Consider the following 14003-nt stretch of genomic DNA (forward strand, 5'->3'; position numbering starts at 1 on the left):
TGTTTTGATGACAGTGTCTTTTGCTTTACAGAAGCTTTTCAGTTTCAACAGCACAGGCTCTAAGAGCAACAATCAATAAATGGGACCTAATGCAATATTTTTGAAAATTCTATTTAAAATTTAAAGAGAAAAGGCCAATTATCAATTTTACTTAAAGAAAGCTGTCAGTTTTGTTCAGATACTAACAATTATTATTAGACCCATTATAGTTTTATTCATAACACCTCTTAAAAATGTTGAAATATTGAGACCAGACAAGATGGCGGCACCAGCAGGACACTGCCTCTGAGGAACAGGACAGCATTGTTGGTACAGCGACCAAGAGACTGAACTCTGGATCCTAAAACAATAGCAATCTTGTTTCCCAGGTGAGAGGAAACTCCAGGGTGTGGGAATCAGTCAATCAGTCGGGTCCACTCACAGGCCACCCAACTAGAACCCGGAAGAGATCCCAGATCATGCAGGCACTTGGTTGCCAGACCAGAGTCACATGCCTGCATATCCAGATCAGCTTCCCAGGTTGAATGGTGGGCACAAAAACACCAGAAGCTGGGAGTCCCAGTTTCGAGAAAAGCCCACAGGGAAGGAAGGAAATGGGACAGACCTCAGGTCACCCAGTCTTTCCCTGGAAAAGGTCCTGCAGAATGGTAGGCTCATACCGCCACCCCTGAACTGGGCTCCAGCCACGAGCACAGAGACTTGCTGTGTGCCCACCCAACTCTCCATCACAGACAGAGCTGTGCACCCCAGGGCGCCAGAGAATGGGAGTCCCTGTCAGGAGAAAACCACACAGGGAGGGAGACAGCTTAGAGCACTCAGCCAACCCCCCACCCAGTCCCCAGCTTGGTGCCACCACCCACCAGCACCTGCATACTCTATACACCAACCCAAATGCCACAGACTAGGCCTTCCTGTTAGGAGAAAACTCTATGGTGGGGGAAACACCTGGTCCTATCTCAGGACACCTAGCTCCAGAAACTTTTCAGGCTATCCACAGGCTCCAGCTGCACACATGAAAGCAGAGCTCACCTGCCACTGACTATGGCTTGGGTACTAGGGCACAGAGCCCCAACCTCAGACCTACAAAAGCCCAGGATCCCCGAGATCAACTCCCAGAATTACTCCAAGGGGCAACCAGTTATCCCTAACTAAACTGACCAAACCACGGGGCACCCAGGTTACAGCAGCAGCTCACTAAATTTACAGTGAGAAACCCAGAAGCAGGGCAGCTGTCTCCAGGACTTCTCTGGGTAAGAGCAGAGCCCTCTTGCCAAACAAGGGCTATAGTTACCACTTAGGTCTCTATGCCTGAGGTGAGCTGTGGCAATTCCTGAAAATCACTGGCCATTCAATGACCATACCCAAAAAACAGAGGAGGCTTCCTTCAGGAAAAACTATCTCCCTGCTAAGGGCTCTCCACCACAGGATTCCAGGAACCACAAGAAACTAACACCAAACACCTAAGATAGCCCAATTGGTAGAGGCCAGCATGAAATCTCAACCAAAAGACAGAGCAATATGGCATCTCCAGAACCTAGTTATCGAGGGACAAGCAGCCCTGAACACCCCAGCATAACTGAAATTCAAGAAGATGACCTAACATCTATGCTTATGAAGAGGATAATAAAGGGAACAAATAAAATGGATAAAGTCAATCAGATTATGGAGATTCATAAAGAAATAGAGAAAGAAAGATAAATAGATTATGGCCATCCATAAAGAAACACAGGAAGTTGCAGCCAAACAGGTTGGAGCCTTTAGAGAGGAAATGCTTAAATAACTGAAAGAAGTAAAAGAAACAGAGGATTTATCAAACAAACAGCTGAAGGAATTGAAGGAAAAACAGGAAAATACAGTCAGACAGGTAAAGGAAATCAACAAAACAGTCCAAGATCTGAAGATAGAATTGGAAAAAGTAAAGAAAACTCAAATGGAGGAAATTGTGGAAAGAAAAAACTAAGGGAAGAAAACAGGAACTACAGAGGTAAGCATAACCAATGGACTACAAGAGATGGAAGAAAAAAAATCTCAGGTGTGGAAGATATAATGAAAGAAATTGATGTATCTGTCAAAGAAAATGCTAAATCTAAAAAATTCCTGACATAGACCATCCAAGAAATTCAAGACAGCATGAAAAGACAAAACCTAAGAAAAATAGGAATAGAGGAAAAAGAAAATTCCCTCCTCCAAGGCCCAGAAAATATTTTCAACAAAATCATTGAAGAAATTTTTCCAAACTTAAAGGAGAGGACAATAAAAATAAAAGAGACCTACAGAATGCCAAATAAATTAGACCAGAAAAGAAAATCTTCCTGCAACATAATAATCAAAACAGTCAGTATACAGAAGAAAGAAAAATACCAAAAGCTGCAAAGAAAAAAGGCCAAGTAACATATAATGGCAAACCCATCAGAATCACACCTGACTTCTCAACAGAGACTATGAAAGGAAGAAGGGCCTGTACGGATATCATGCAGACCCAAGAGAACACAGATGTCAGCCCAGGCTGCTATACCCAGAAAAACTCTCAGTCCTCATATATTCAACAATAAAAACAAATTTCAACAATACCTACACACAAATCCAGTGTTACAGGAGACACTAGAAAGAAAAATACAACCCAAGAAAACTACTTTCAAGAAAACAGAGGAAATAATTAACCTCACTACAGTAAAACAAAAAGTAACCAAGCACACAAACTTACTACCATGGCCAACATCAAAATCATAGGATCTAATAGCCACTGGACATGAATCTCTCTCAACATCAATGGACTCAATTCTTCAATAAAACAAACACAGACTAACAAAATGGATGTGTAAACAAGAGCCAGCAATCTGTTGCATACAAGAAACACACCTAAGTCACAAAGACATTACCTGAGGGTAAAGGGCTGGAAGACAGCTTTCCAAGCAAATGGACCCAAGAAGCAAGCAGGAGTAGCCATTCTAATATGTGATAAAATACACTTTCAACCAAAATTAATAAAAAGAGGTGGGGAAGGACACTTCATACTCCTCAAGGAAACATTCCACCAGGAAGACATCACAATCCTGAACATCTTTGCCCCAAATGCAAGGGCACCGACATATGTAAAAGAAAGATTGATAAAATTTAAACCACACATAAATCCCCACACATTAATAGTGGGAGACTTCAACACCCCACTCTCAACAAAGGACAGGTCAACAAAACAGAAATTAAACAAAGAAACAATGTCTCTAACAGAGGTCATGAATCAAATGGACTTAACAGACATTTACAGAACCTTACACCCAAACACAAAAGCATTTACCTTCTCAGCACCTCATGGAACCTTCTCCAAAACAGACCATATGGTTGGTCACAAAGTGAGCCTCAACAGATACAAGAAGATTGAAATAATTCCTTGTATACTTTCTGATCACGATGGAATAAAGCTGGACCTCAACAACAACAGAAATAACAAAAAGCCTACACACACATGGAAACTGAAAAAGTTGCTACTAAATGAGAGCTGGGTCAGGGAAGAAATACAGAAAGAAATTAAAGTCTTCCTAGAATTCAGTGAAAATGAAGACACAACATACCCAAACTTATGGGACACAATGAAAGCAGTGGTAAGAGGAAAGTTCATATCATTAAGTGCCTTCAAGAAGCAATTAGAGACAGCTCATTCAAGCAAGTTAATGGCTCACCTAAAAACCCTAGGAAAAAAAAAAGAATTAAACACACCGAAAAGGAGTAGACAGCTGGAAATAATAAAACTCAGGGCTGAAATCAATCAATTAGAAACAAATAAAACAATTCAAAGAATCAATGAAACCAAGAGCTGGTTCTTAGAGAAAATCAACAAGCTAGACAAACCCTTAGTCAAACTAACTAAAAGGCAGAGAGATAGCATCTAAATCAACAAAATCCGAAATGAAAAGGGGGACATAACTACAGACACTGAGGAAATGCAAACAATAATTAAGACTTCCTTAAAAAGCCTATATGCCACAAAATTTGAAAATCTAAATGAAATAGAAAATTTTCTTGACCAACTCCACTTACCAAAGCTGAATCAAGACTAGGTAAATCAATTAAATAGTCCTATATCCCCTAAGGAAACAGAAGCAGTCATCAAAAGTCTCCCATCCAAAAAAAGCCCAGGACCAGATGATTTCAGTGCAGAATTCTACCAAACCTTCAAAGAAGAGCTAAATCCTGTTCTCTTCAAACTATTCCACAAAATAGAAACAGAAGAGGCACTACCAAGATCATTTTATGAAGCCACAGTCACCTTGGTACCTAAACCTCACAAAGACCCAACAAAGAAAGAAGAGTTTCAGGACAATCTCCCTTATGAACATTGATACAAAAATACTCAACAAAATACTTGCAAACTGAATACAAGAACACATCAAATATATCATCCACTATGACCAAGTAGGCTTCATTCCAGGTATGCAGGGGTGGTTCAAAATTCGGGTATCCGTCAATGTGCTCCATCATATTAACAAACAGAAAGGAAAAAAACCACATGATAATCTACTTAGATGCTGAAAAAGCATTTGACAAAATCCAACATCCATTCATGTTTAAAGTATTGGACAGATCAGGGATACAAGACACATATCTAAACATAGTAAAGACAATACACAGCAAGCCTAGCCAACATCAAACTAAACTGAGAGAAACATAAAGCAATCCCACTGAAATCAGGGACAAGGCAAGGCTGCCCACTCTCTCCGTATGTCTTCAACATAGTTCTGGAAGTCCTTGCTAGAGCAATAAGACAGTTGAAGGAGATTAAGAGGATACAAATCAGAAAGAAAGAAGTCAAAAGTATCACTATTTGCAGATGATATGATAGTTTACCTGAGTGACCACAAAAATTCTACCAGGGAACTCCTACAGCTGATAAACACCTTCAGCAAAGTGGCCAGATACAAATTAACTCAAAAAAATCAGTAGCCTTCCTGTATACAAAAGACAAAAGGGATGGGAAAGAAATTAGGGAAACAACACCCTTCACAATAGCCACAAATGACATAAAGTACCTTGGTGTAACCCTAACCAAGCAAGTCAAAGACTTGTATGAAAAAAATTTCAAGTCTCTGAACAAAGAATTAGAAGAAGATATCAGAAGATGGAAAGATCTCTGATGCTCATGGCTTGGCTAGATTAACATAATAAAAATGCCCATCTTACCAAAATCAATCTACAGATTCAATGCAATTCCCATCAAATTACCAACAAAATCCTTTACAGGTCTTGAAAGAAAAATTCTCAACTTCATATGGAATAACAAGAAACCCAGAATTGTGAAAAAAAAATCCTCTACAATAAAAAAATCTTTTGGAGGTATCCCCATCCCTGTTCTCATTCCGTACAATAGAGCTACAGTAATAAAAACTGCATGGTACTGGCATAGAAACAGAATGGTGGATCAATGGAATTGATTAGAACACCCACATACTTATGGACACCTGATCTTTGACAAAGATGTCAAAACTATATAATGGAAAAAGGATAGCATCTTCAACAAATGGCGCTGGTCTAACTGGATGTCTACATGTAGAAAAATGCAAATAGATTCATACTTATCACCCTGCACAAAACTAAAGTCCAAGTGGATCAAAGACCAAAACATAAATCATACATATTAAGTCAGTTAGAAGAAAAAATGGGGAAGAGCCTTGAACTCATTGGTACAGTACACAATTTCCTGAACAGAACAACAACAGCTGAGGCTCTAAGAACAACAATCAATAAATAGGACCTCATGAAACTGAAAAGCTTCTGTAAAGGACACTGTCATCAAAACAAAACGACTGCCTACAGATTGGAAAAGAATCTTCAACAACCCTTTATCTAACAGAGGGCTAATATCCAGTATATATAAAGAACTAAAGAAGCTGAAAAGCAGCAAACCAAGTAATCCAATTAAAAACTGGGGAACAGAGCTAAACAGAGAATTCTCTGTAGAGGAATATCAAATGGCAGAGAAACACTTAAAGAAATGCTCGACCTCATTAGCCATTAGGGAAATGCAAATCAAAACGACCCTGAGATTTCACCTTACACCCATCAGAAAGGCCAAGATAAAAAACTCAAGTGACAACACATGCTGGCGAGGTTGTGGAGAAAGGGGAACCCTTCTCCACTGCTTGTGGGAATGTAAACTGGTACAACCACTCTGGAAATCATTCTGGTGCTTTCTCGGACAACTAGGAATAGCTCTTCCTCAAGATTCAGCTATACCACTCCTAGGCATATATCCAAAAGAGGCTCAAGTACACAAAAAGGACATTTTCTCAACCATGTTTGTAGCAGCTTTATTTGTAATAGCCAGAAGCTAGAAACAACCCAGATGCCCCCCAACGAAAGAATGGATACAGAAATTATGATACGTCTACATAATGGAATATTATTCAGCAATAAAAAACAAGGAAATTATGAAATTTGCGGGTAAATCATGGGAAATAGTAAAGATCATCTTGTTTGAGCTATCCCAGAAGCATAAAGACACACATGGTTTATACTCACTCATATAGACATATAATATAGGATAAACCTACTATAATCTGTACACCTAAAGAAACTAATCAAGAGGTAGGACTCTGGCTAAAATGCTCAATCCCCATCACGAAAGGCAAAGAGGATGACATCAGAAGAAGAAAACATAAAACAAGTTAGGAGGCTGCCACAGAGGGCCTCTGAAATGCTCTGCCCTGCAGACTATCAAAGCAGATGCTGAGTGCATGAAATCTTATGAAAGAAGTGGGAAATAGTAAGATCTGGAGAGGACAGGAGCTCCACAAGGAGAGTGACAGAACCAAAAAATCTGGGTACAGGGGTCTTTTTTGAGACTCATACTCCAACCAAGTACCATACATGGAGATAACCTAAGACCACTCCACAGATGTAGCCCGTGCAGTTTTTTGTCCCAGTGGGTTCCACAGTAATGGGAACAGGGACTGCCTCTGACATGAACTGATCGGTCTGTTCTTTGATCACCTTTGATGGGGGAGCAGCCTTACCAGGCCACAGTGGACAACAATGCAACCACTCCTAATGTGAGCTGATAGACTAAGATCAGAAGGAAGGACAGGAAGACCTTCCTCATCAGTGGACTTTGAAGAGGCATATGTGGTGAAGTGGGAATGGGGAGGGAAGGTGGGATTGGGAGGGGAGGAGGGAGGGGTTTATGGATGGATATCAAGTGAATAAAGTATAATCAATAAAAGTTAAAACAACAAAAAAATTAAAATGTTGAAATATGGACTGGGACGATGGCTCCATTGGTAAATTTTAGAGAGCACAAGGTCTTTTTCTCACAGATAAGCCAACTAGACAAAGTAATTATTGAGTTCCAAATTTTGTAAGTATTTTATTTTACAAAGCAAGGTGGCAGAGAGTAATTTTGGAGATTCCCCACTTGCTTTCTCTGTCTTCTCCACCCACTCTGCACACGTGTGTGCACTCAAATACTTGTGTGTATACAATTGCATGTATACTACAACACACACACACACACACACACACACACACACACACACAAAGTATACACACATCCATAACAAACAGCAGCAGTTCACCTTGGGGGAAAGTGCAGTGTTTTCTAATCATGGCTCTGCTCTCTTTACCAAAACCTCTCATCTCATTAATCTAATCCCTACCCTTCCTCCTCCTATTTCTCCTCCTCCTCTGCTCCTTTCTCATGCCACTTCTTCCTACTGTTTTCTGTCTTCTTCATATTCTTATTTTGAGGCATGATTTCTTGAGCCCAGCTTCATGCAGTACAGTCTCCAATTATCAGCTCTTGGGCCTAACATTAAATTAATAAACATTAATAAATAAATATCTACTGCAATCCCTTTGTACCTCAAATGATCTTCTTAGCACCAGGAGTTCTCTTTGACAAGGTTTCTATGTGACAAAACCGTTGGACTTATTTTTCTTTTAAAAGATCAGGATAGTAAATCACGAGAAGGCCATCCATAATCATCTGTCTCCTTAGTCTCACTGGTACTCTCACCTGAGAGGAGCTGAACTTCCATTTTGGGGGCTTAAAATCGTCCTTAAATATGACTAAGCTCTAAGAAACCTCTGCTTTTTTTCACAAGGCTGGAGCGAAAAAAATCCTTATGCATTTGACAGCTTAACAGATTTATTCTTCAAATTTCTGCCAAGTACTTCAAAACAGTGGTCCTAAAAACCATGTCCACTTTTGATTCACTTCTAATTTTACTTGTTTGGTGCATCTTTTTTTTTGCAAAATGAAGACAAATGCTATGTCTGGTAAAGAGTAAATGTCAAGATGAATAACAAAGAGACACATGAGCAGGTGCTGGCAGGAAGTCCCACACATGTCAATGCAGGTCCCTTACCTGTGAAAGAAAGGCCAGCCCGGACAGATCCTGGGAGGTCATTGGAAATTTTCTGCCAATAGGATAAGGAGACTTCAAGCCAAACTACTACTAGATGCATACTTTCACCCTCAACACTTGTGAATGACAGGGGTAAATTGATCTTTGACCAACACAGTGATAAGTCTCATGTGAGTTAGCCAGAGATGTCACTGCAATATGTTCTCAGCATCATGTGATCTCCACAATTCACAGCTAGTACTTTTGAGTGTGGATAAAATGCACAGAATTAACACTTACAACATGATTAGCCTTGGCAGTTATTACATCTTACCCTCCAGGAAGATAAAGCTAATCATGTACAGGTATAAATCATCTCTGATCATCTCACATGATCTTTAAATAATGCAGAAGCATCATTTCCCTGAAATATCCAGGAACACGTATAGCTAGTCTTATTCTGTAACTATTTCAATTACATGACTTGTTAGCTGTTAGCTCTTACTTGGAGCATGTCTTCCTAAAAGGTTAGCTCATAAGGATCATAGAACTCAAAATAAATAACAAAACTCAGGAAGTCCGTTTCTAAGATTATAGAACCACAGGCATTGCTGAAGAAAGGAGAGACTTTTCATCAAAGCTTCTGCCAGAACTTTGTATATGAGATTCTAGCAGTACAGATTTTGTGGGAATTCTGGAAGAACCTTTGGAGACTGTAATAACTTAAGTCACCCATGTGACTTAAGTTACCTTTGTACCTCAAATGATCTTAGCACCAGGAGTTCTCTTTGACAAGGTTTCTATGTGACAAAACCGTTGGACTTAAGTAACTCTGATAGAGTAATTGGCTCACCAAGCTGTACTAAGGGGGGTCTTATTGGTCTATTTCCTCTTTTGTTTGAGATAAATAAAAACAGATTTGGAGACAATACAGCACGATACATTTTAAAGAAGTTTAAGTAGTTAGTTGATTTTACTTGACCTTATAGTTCTATCTAAATCATTCATTTTTTAAAAAGTTAATAATGTCTCATTTAAATTATAGGAATACCTGATAATATTTTTATGTATTTTATGTCTAAAATTTCTTAATATTTTGATACAAAAGTCTCCGTTATATGGTGCTGTAAGTTAGACATTTGTTCACTGTTGCAGGACTTTAATACTAAGGGAACCTTAAACTTGTGAGTCAGACAGAATGACAGAACATCATCAGTATATGCTTTCTATGAAATTACTAATGACATAAATTTCATAACTGTTTTAAGACTAATTGGAATAATTTGGAAGTTCATTATGATGTTGAACACACAGTAGATACACCAAACAGTGTTTAAGTAAGAAGCCACATAAGACAATACTTGTATGTGTAATTAATATATTTAAAATTAACATATTTATGAGTGTGTATATTTAATAATAGTCTCTTTTTAATTTACTCCATTGCCTACTTGTCAAGTGGTAAAAAAACTAAAGAAAATCTTATAGATCAAAATAAGAAATGTTTATGGAAGCAAATATGCTCTGTCCAGCTAGATTCAGAATATTTGGTAACCAACAAATATTAGCTATTATGAACCCTGTAAATACTGCTTCATTTCTTCAGATGAAAGGATGAGATAAAAGCCCTTACCAAGCTTTTCTAGCTCTTTCTGAACTCCATCTGGCTGGTGGTTCAACTCAGCTAAGGCTGTTCTGGCCCAAACTCCTCTCTAAGCTGACTTGTTCAAACTGGCTTCCCTTGGTTTCTGACTGACTTGCTCCACTTGGCCTCAAACTAATATATTTTAATCTTATTGCTCCTTCTCATTCTCTAGCTTGTTTTCTCTATAACCTGTCTCTGTAAAACCTGTTAAAAACTCTCCTTTATCTCCCTCCCTGATCTTAAGTAGCCTCCCTTTCCTGTTCTGTTTTTTTGAGTTGGGCATATTCTGACACATTCCATCAATCCTTTCTCTGATTTGTCACTTTGTCCAGTCCTCAAATAGGTATCACTTTCAAACATGGCTACTTCCTTCTATAAACAAACCTTACCTTCATTCTTTGGGATTGAAGGTATGTACTAAGGTATGTACTAATCTGGTTTGTATTCCAGCCAGATCATACTGTAATACAGAGTATGTCTACATTCTAGACAGATCACGTAGACCTACAAGGTCTGTGGATGCGATCCCTTGAAAATGCAAACATGTTGCTGGATTTACACAATGGAATACTACTCAGAAATTAAAAACAAGGAAATCATGAAATTTGCAGGAAAATGGTAGGATCTAGAAAAGATCATCCTGAGTGAGGTATCCCAGAAGCAGAAAGACACATATGATATATACTCACTTATAAGTAGATACTAGACCTATAAGATAGGATAAACATACTAAAATCTGTACACTTAAAGAAGATAAAAAAGAAAGAGAACCCAGGAAAAGAAGATCAATCCTTACTTAGAAAGACAAATGGGATGGTCATTGGAAGTAGGAGAAAAAAAGAAGCAGGATAGAAGCCTACTGCAGAGGGCCTCTGAAAGACTCTACCTAGCAGTGTATCAAAGCAGATACTAAGACTCATAACCAAACCTTCAGCAGAGTACAGGGAATCATATGAAAGAAGGGGGAGTTGGTATGACCTAGAGAGAACAGGAGCTCCACAAGGACCAGATATATCTGGGCACAGGGGCTTCTGTGAGACTGATTCTCCAACCAAGGACCATGCATGGATATAACCTAAAACCTCTGCTCAGATGTAACCCATGGCAGCTCAGTCTTCAAGTGGCTTCCCTAGTAAGGGGAAAAGGGACTGTCTCTGGCATGAACTCTGTGGCTAACTCTTTGACAATCCCCCCCGCCATGGGAGGAGCAGCCTAGCTAGGCCACAAAGGAGGCCATTGCAGCCAGTCCTGGTGAGTCCTGATAAGCTAGGGTCAGATTAAAGGGGAGGAGGACCTCCCCTATCAGACTTAGAGAGGGTCAGTGAGGAGACGATGGAGGAAGGGTGGAATTGGGAGGGAATGAGGGAGGAGGCTACAGCTGAGATACAAAGTAAATAAACTGTAATTAATATAAAAAATAAAAATTTAATAAAAAAAGAAACAGTCATAAAAAATTCCAAGGTCCATGACAAATTATAAATCACAGGGAGAAATCTTTCCTAGGAAAAATGTTACTGTCTGTATTATGGAGGACACAGAACCTGAAAGACAAACAACAGCTATCAAAATCACCGTAGATAAGGATAAGTTCTTTGAAGGATGTGTATACTACAGCTATGCAGATACCAAGACCCTCCAGAATCTTCGTGGGTTTTTTTTTTCAGTTTCATTACACTAAATAAAGAACACGAACAATATCATATGACAAATTTAAAATAAAAAGGTGAAAATGCAAATTTAAGAACTGGTCAGAGCTGTAAAGTTTTGGTATGTTGCTCATGATGAACAGGTTTTCTTTACTTAAAAAAAAAACTGCACAAAAGAAATTACATGAATTTTAAAGTATATGAGAAGTATAGACATAATATTCAGAAAAAAAAAATCAGGAACCAATAGAGTCAACTTTATTCAAAGGCTCCAGTTGTGAACTGCAGTTAATCTCCGATGCACTATTGATATGCCCTCTCCTATATACCATCTTTTCATGCATCATTGTTTTTGCCGTGGTTGAATTTTTTTTTTCAAAACTAGCTTTGAATTAAAACCACAAGTGCTTTTGTGCTGGAGTCCTGATACCAACATTCACATATATATTACTCTATGGTGATGGCATAGTAAAGGATAGAAACATACCTGAAACACATATGCATACTGGATAAAGCATGGCTGGGCATATTCTGTTGTTTACATCTCAAAAGACTAAAACAGAAGAGTGCTAAGACTATTAATTTTACTGGAAAAGAATGAGGGTAGATTCTAGATTCAAACACACGCAGTGTGCCAAAAATTACATTCTTGCGATTATATGCCTGATATCCCTATTTTCTGGCTGCTCTGTGGCCAGTTGCCTCCACTGCTGTGTGTGCCAATCTCTGTTCTTGACAAGTGGCTCACTACCTCTGAAACCTAGAATGTACTCTTCATTTTGAGAATTAGATTTTGAATTCTATCAGAAAATTCCTTCATTTTGTTAAATAAAATTCATAGGCTGGAAAGACTTGTGAGTAGAAATCTTTGGGAAGACTGCTCTATTTACTACACAGTAGAATAAAAGTCAGTTAAAATCCTTGTTTTATAGCGTGTTTATAGATTTTCATTTATTGGTCTGACTATAAAATCCAGCATTTATAAACTTATTTTACATTAAAGCTGCTCCTCATTTCTTGTTTCTGGCAGTGTGTTTAGCACCATACACAAAGCTGCCTTTGATGTTATCCCTAAGCTGAATTCAATGTTATATCTATGCTGGATTTGATGTTACTTTTTCCGCAATTCAAATTTAACACACTTTGGGAGATGTACTTAACCAAAATTTTTTCATATAATCATTCTATGCATTTTTTTTTTTTACTGTTTTTCAGTACTTATTTTACGAATTTGTTCCAATTATCTTCCAGTATAATGAGAAAAAAAATCATTTAGGGGAGGTGATTAAAATGAAGATTGTGTTTTAGTGCTCCTGGGGTTGAGATAGCTTTTATCCGTAGCTACCAAGCTGTCCAGTGATGTTATTGACCCTTTAAGGCTACACTTGAATAACAAGGTCCTAAAAATCCACTAAATACAATAAGAAAAAAATAGTGATTTAAGTCTCCCTTCTGATTACTCAGTTGATGACATGAGATAATTATTTTGTTTCTGAACTGAGTCCTTCCACGATAAAAAGCAGGTATTTAGTTTCTGTGTTTCATTTTCACATTAGTTTGTTGATTTATGCATATTTTAATTAAACATTTTTGGTAATAATTGAGATGAAACATTTGTTCAAATCATACAGGCAGTGGCTCTTCCTGGCTTCTGATAATGAGCTGATGTTCCTCTTCTCATCTCCAGAGAAGCCACAAATCCTAAGCCCAGTTACAAGAGACTGACATGCAACCAAGGACCATGTATGAATGTAACCTAGAACCTCTACTCAGATGTAGCCTGTGGTAACTCAGTAACCAATTGGTTTCCCATAGTGAGGGGAACAAGGACTATTTCTAACAGGAACTCAATGACTGGCTCTTTGGCCTCCCCACCCCCCAAGGGAGGAGCAGTCCTGTTAGGCCACAGAGGAGAGCTTTGCAGCCAGTCCTGAAGATACCTGATAAAACAGGATCAGATGAATGGGGAGGAGGTCCCCCCTATCAGTGGACTTGGCAAGGGGCACGGTGGAGAGGAGGGAGGGAGGGAGGGACTGGGAGGGAATGAGGGATCGGGACATGGCTGGGGTACAGAGTTAATAAAATGTAACTGATAAGAAAAAAATAAAATACAAAAAAAAAAAAAAGAAAAGAAAAGAAACGTAGGTGAGAATAGGAGACATCATGCCGAGCTATTTTGTAAGATACCAGCTGATATTTGGAAATTGGACTGTCATTACTCAAATGGATTTTGTATTTTTTCAAGCGGTAGCAATAGTTTTCCCTCGATTTTCTTCATTTTTGATGTTCATTATGTTTTTCACCAACCCTCTGTGAGTTTGTTCTAAACAACCCTTGACCAAGTGATAGCGGCACCCTTCGGCAAAGTGGGTTCCC

The sequence above is a fragment of the Psammomys obesus genome, unplaced genomic scaffold (assembly GCF_907164565.1).
Source record: "Psammomys obesus unplaced genomic scaffold, mPsaObe1.curated_primary_1811, whole genome shotgun sequence".
Classification (NCBI taxonomy): Eukaryota; Metazoa; Chordata; class Mammalia; order Rodentia; family Muridae; genus Psammomys; species Psammomys obesus.